The sequence below is a fragment of the Adiantum capillus-veneris genome, chromosome 26, assembly GCF_014529385.1.
Source record: "Adiantum capillus-veneris isolate H3 chromosome 26, ASM1452938v2, whole genome shotgun sequence".
In the NCBI taxonomy this organism is placed as follows: domain Eukaryota; kingdom Viridiplantae; phylum Streptophyta; class Polypodiopsida; order Polypodiales; family Pteridaceae; genus Adiantum; species Adiantum capillus-veneris.
This window is the reverse complement of record NC_140956.1, coordinates 29,774,729-29,781,128: the sequence shown is the minus strand read 5'-3', so window position 1 is coordinate 29,781,128 and position 6,400 is coordinate 29,774,729.

Here is a 6,400-nt window from a genome sequence, read left to right as displayed (position 1 = left end):
ACAGAGTATACACGAGCCTGCTAAGTGAGGAAGACCCTCACCTTTATATAGGATTGACAGATCAAGCTTAAACTATTGCTGAATGCAGCTACATCGTTCATCCTCGATCTGTCATTAGTTGGAAGACGATTTGCCATAAATGGGGCTATGTGTAATGCCAACAGACAACCTCCTCATTTGCAGAAGGTGGAGGGCAAGACCTTGCTTAACCTTTGTGGTGTCCATGCACTTGAGGGATCTTAGGAAGGAATATAAAATGGGGGCTCACCCCCTATCGGAGGTGCTCCTCTCAAAGGCAAGCAATCACTAATTTTGTGATAAAAAAAGTCCATGGAAGGCTTGCTCACCTTAGGAACCTCAATTATAAGCAGAGATAAAAAAAGAAGCCTATAGAAGGCTTTGCTACTTCAATGTGTGCACCTATCAAGGTATTGACATGTAATAGACTCTCTAGTCTATTGAGAGAACAACTTGTTGTGATTTTTTGGCCCAATTAAGAGTTTAAGTGTCCCATATTCCCATCAACAGCTCTCTCTCTCTCTCTCTCTCTCTCTCTCTCTCTCTCTCTCTCTCTCTCTCTCTAAGTAACCGCATGCATCTACACTATGTCCTACAATGATAGCCCAAAGCAAGCTAGTTCTTCTTCTTTGCGGCACTCTATAGCCCGTAGGTTGCTACCTTACTACGATGTCCCCTCCATTTTTGTTGGTGGTTGAAGATGCACTATACGAGATGGTTGTATATTCACAGCAGAAAGTCCTAAAATCCAATGTCTAGAGTGACTTGCTGCCTCTAGTCAAAAAGGTGAGTGAAGAATGTGGAGGGGGGTCGAGGCACCCCCCACCTGAAAGGTAGCACTAACTGCCAATCGTCACCTTTTTCAAAATTGTGGAACATGTGGAGAGCCCGTTTTGTAATTGCAGCGCCATCTAAATGCACCTTTAGACGGCCCATGGGGGATCCCTCTAATCATTATACACAATATATTTCTACTTCTTTACGATATTTACACTCAAATTCAAAGATGAATTCTAACTCCTCCATCTTATGTTAATGGGGGTTGTTTCTAGTTTCTAAACGATTCAAGGTTGAGACATGATTTTCTCAAACACTACTTTGAGACTACTTTGAGGCCTAAAGCACTATGAAAAAATGTGTATATATGACTATCTAATTATTTTGGTGTGCTATAGACGCATAGGCCCACCAAAATCCAAAGCAAAAACAATGAATCAAGGAAGTGAGGACGTGTGGGAGACCTACCTACCACCAATATTTCCTACTGATTCGTGTTAGTTAAGTCAAGATTCTCATGTTGAAAGGTGCCACATTCAACTACGAGCTACCCGAAGTACATCAGCTACCCGAAGTACATCAGATTTGATTACAAGTCATTGGATTCAACCATTTGCGTTCTCCATCGACTTTGCCCCGCCGATCTTTGTGCTCCATCGACTTGGCACCACTGACTTCTACGTCGAGGGGGGTGACTATTCTATTCTTGCTCATTTTCTTAGCATTTTTTGTGCAAATCTCCATTGATTTTTGAGTTTAGTGCCAAAACATTAAAAAAAATGTCAACACATCGTAGTGTGTTCGCCCGGCCTTCTAGCTCTCTAGGTTGTTGTCGATGGTTATAGGCTTAAACCCAACTAAACCATCTAATCGAAGATGCCAAGTCTTTTCCCATTCTCGAGCACGTTTGTCGATCACTTCACGTGATCCATCAATCTCCTCCACGATCGTAGACCCTTCCATTGGATTCTGCACACCCATAGAGGTCGTCGACCTTGTTGACCCATTTTTTATGGACGATGAGCCAGAGTTTATAGAAACTGACATCGCCAAGTGAGACGACGAGGAATTTTTGGATGATGATGAAAAGGACTATGACCTATTTGATCATGTTGGTATCCTTATGGAGATGGGTCTCTCTAGCGAGATATTCAAATATTTTAATACCAAGTTAACCACCTTACAAAAGTTAAGGCTGATGTAGTCACGATGTTGTAAGCATCTCCACACGTTTGGACGCATTGACAACCACTTTAGTGGCATCTCCTCATTCTCACAGTAGGAGGCCAACCGCAACATGAGTGAGCGTAGCCTCACCCATGGTTATGGGGGTCCAAGTCGATGTGCCTTCGGGGCCCTTTGTAGAGATAGTCACACGACTCTACTCAAGGATTTCAGATTCCCTAGTTTTGGAGGCGAGGAAAGGGAGAGAAACAAAGACTCAGTGACATGTTCCTAGCAAAGTGGTTGGATATTTGTCCATTGCGAAAGTAGCCTAGCCATGTGTAGCCCGTAGAGGCTAATTTCCTATTGATTGGCAAGGCGTACAAGTGGTAGATGAGTTTGACCACTCGTCCCACCACCTAGGTAGAGTTCTAAACAATGTTTTGAAAAGAGTTCTTGTCAGGCAATGAGAAAGGGAAAAACTAGGAGCTATGGGACAAGTGTTCTCGATGCAGAACAAGTCCTTAACTCAATACATCTCAGACTATTGAGAGATAGTACTCAAGTCAAAAGGAATCTATGCAATCCAGACTTTGTAGGGTTTCAAGAGGGGCCTGACAAATGACTATCTTGAGTATGTTGAGCCTCTTCAGCCAAAGGATTTATCTGAGGAGATCAAGTATGCACATATATATGATGATATCAAGCACCGTGGTGCACGAGATGGGTAGGTAGGACCGAGGAAAAAGAGAAAAAAGTGTCAAAGTTTGAAAGAGACAGGTTCTGTAGTGAGAGGCAGGGCGAGAGGACTGACCAGGGTGATCAAGGAACCATGACCATTCAAAAAGAAACAAGAGTTTGACTTGCTTAAAAAAACAGAGCTATGTTAAAGCGCGAAGAAAAAATCACTGCTTTAGCTGCTGCAATGAAGTAGGGAAGACCAAAGCCGAATGCCCAAAGCTCAAAGCTAGCACGAGTGGCAGTGAGCCTAAGAGATATGGTAAATCCTCTAGGTAGTTGTACACATTGCAGACGTTTACTCTTAGTTCCAGAGAGTTTAGAGAGGTGACAGTGTGCCACTATAAACAAGTGTCATGCATGTTTAAGAACACCAGCTATGTGACATCTTTGCGTAAGTCCGTATGACATACTATCTCTTTATGGCACCATAGGTGGTCGTAGAGTTGGAGCTAGCCATAACTTCTTAAACTACTCATTGGTTAAGTAGTTAAGGTTTCGCGAGACCGCGAGCTATTATGAGTATAATATTGGCTTGGCCAATGGTTATGATAAGATGGTTTCGAATATTGTAGTCTTTGGGGGTTCTATTAGCCATGCAAGACTATGAAGTTATGCTTGACTTCAGGTCATGCATTTGGCTAGAGCAGACGTGTACCTAAGCAGAGAGTGGTTGTATAGCCGGGGTCCTAATCTAGTGAGGAGTTATTTTCACAACCCACTACAATTTAAGCATGGTGGTAGGGTCATCACCCTACAGGGTGACCGTAGTGTTCCCCTCTATCCCTCTCATCTCTTCCAATGAGCTACACAGAGCAGCCCACGGAAGCCAAATAGCAGAGGTATTTGCTTGTTACCCTCTTTTAAATTCTCTTGTTTTGAGGGAAAGTAATATTTTTTTTTTCATGATTCAAATTGTTAATAATGTGCGTAGAAAAAAACACTAAAAAACATGGCCTTGGACAAGACCCACTATTTGAGAACCCCGTTTGGCATGCATGTGATTTTAAAACAAAAAAATCCAAGGCAAAAGAGACCCAAAAGAAAAAGTATGTAGATTATTTAATAAATTTGTTAAAGGAGTTACAAGATGTATTTCTCGGTGATTTACTAGATGGCTTGCCACCATCTCGGGAAGTAAACCATGGCATCAATTTTATGCCAGGGTCAAAACCTATAAGCAAACCTTCTTATAGATTAAGCCACTCTGAAGCACAAGAGGTGGAAAAACAATTGACGGGGGATACTTGAACAAAGGCTTTATTAAGCTTAGTTCTAGTCTGTGGACATCACCTATTCTTTTGGTAAAGAAGAAAGACAAATTTATGTGTATATGCGTAGATTCTAGGGCTCTTAACTGGATAACAATGAAGAAACAAATACCTGATGTTGTGTATGGATGAGTTTTTTTATCAACTCTTTGGGTCGAAGTATATTTCCAAACTTGACCTGAAATCTGGCTATCATGAGGCTAGGATTAAACTACAAGACTCGTTTTAGGCATTTTGAGTTCTAACTAATCCACGAATACCATTTGCGATGCTAATGGACAACATTTTACATCCATACTTAAGAAATTCGTAGCAGTTTTTCCAAATGATATACCAGTCTATAGTAAATCTCAAAAAGGACACTTAGAACATTTGCATATAGTGTTTGAGTTATTGAAACAAAAATTATTGTGAAAGAAAAAAAATGTGATTCCTTTGAGACCAAGATTCATTGTCTTGGTCACATTATATCTACGAAGGAAACATGGATGGAATCTGAGAAAGTGGAGGATATTCTCAGGTGGCTAGCACCAAAAAATCTCAAAGAATGTATAATTTTTTTTGGTATGTCGGGCTTTTACCGACAATACGTGAAGGACTACACAAAGATCTTAGTCCCGTTGATAGACCACTTAAGGTCAAAAATCAAGAACATAAGTTGGGGGGAAGCCTAATAGAAAAGCTTTGAAAAGCTTAAGGTGGTTGTAAGAAACTACACCTATCTTGATTATAGTGGATCCAAATAAGGCGTTTGTCTTGGAGACAATCGCAATTAATGAGGATTTTGGAGCCATACTTATGCAAAGGAAGCTTGATTGCATTTGAAAGTAAAAAGTTAGATCATGCTCAATGTAACTACTTGGTCTATGATCGAGAGTTATTGGTTATAGTACATGCACTTAAAAAGTGGAGACACTATTTATATGGTGCCACTTTTGAGGTCTAAACGGACCATGAAAGTCTTAAATGGCTTTCAAGTCACAATGAACTGAAGGGTAGAAAGGCTTCATGGGCAGAGATCCTACAGGAGTTTGCCCTTCAAATAAGTTATGAAAGGGGTAGATATAACGTAGTGGCGGATACACTTAGTCGCATGCCATAGATTAATGAATTGGGCTTCACAGTCTTCAAGAATGAGTTCTTGAAATCACTACCAGGCTTATGTGAGCATGATTCATCCTTTACAGAGGTTATAGCAGCGCATTGTATGTGATTGCACTACTTTACATCGACGCGACCACCTCCATCATCGGCATGTAGTGCTAGTCTAGAGAGACAAGTCGTAGGTGTGACAAGTAGCAAAGCGAGAGTTAGTATGGAGAGACTAACCGAGACTTTTGAGTATAGTTTGGAGCTGAAGAGCTCTGACGTAGACCCTTTTCATCACCTTTGATAGCTTCGACTTCAAAGGAGGATGATAAACTTTGTCGAGGGGAGAAGTATGCAAACTACTTTATTGATGACATGTTCTTATTCTACAAGGGTAGAGTGCGTGTACCAACTATTGGCGACTTTCTGTCCGCATTCTTAAAGAAAGTTGCGATAGTCCAAGTGTCGGTCATCCCAAGATTAAGAGGACCTATAGACTACTTAAAAGACAATTTTATTGGCCTAGTTTGTTTAAGGACGTCCAAACTTCTGTGATGGAATGCAATGTCAAGTCAATAAACATGAGCATCTCAAGGTTGGGTGACTACTTCACCTTTTATAGATATCTAGAGGGAAAGCATTTCCATGGATTTCATTATCGATTTACCCAAAACTAGTCGAGGGAATGACTTAGTGTAGATGGGTTAACCAAAATGGCAAAGTTTATTGCCACAAACAAAATGGTTAAAACGGCAGAGTTGGCAAAACTCTTTATTGAACATATGTATAAGCTATATGGCCTACCCATAGATATAGTGTCAAATAAAGATAGAAAGTTCACTAATCATTTTTGGAGAGGTCTTTAAAAAGCTAGATACTACTCTGAGCATGAGTACAACAGATCATCCGCAGCCTGATGGTCAAACCAAAAGGGTTAGCCAAATACTAAAGGACATGTTGTATTCTTATGTAAGTGAGAAGCAATCAAATTAAAAAGAACACTCACCCGTTTTGAATTTTCTTATAATACTTCCAAACATGCAACAACTGGAGTCACACCATTCATGTTTATGTATGGTTTTTAGCCAAGATCTCCTATGGCTGTAGGCGTAGAGAAGGAGAAAATTCAATATGTCAAGGATTTCCTTGAAGATATGAATGATATATCCTTAAAGCAACGAAGGAAAACATTCGTAGCACACAAGATCGTGCTAAGACGTATGATGGTAAAGGACAAAGAAAAGTTACCTTTGTGGAATGTGACTTTGTATTTCTAAAGGTTCCTGCAAAGTTTAAAACCATAAAACAAGAAAGTGTGATAAACTTTCTCCTAGATATTGTGG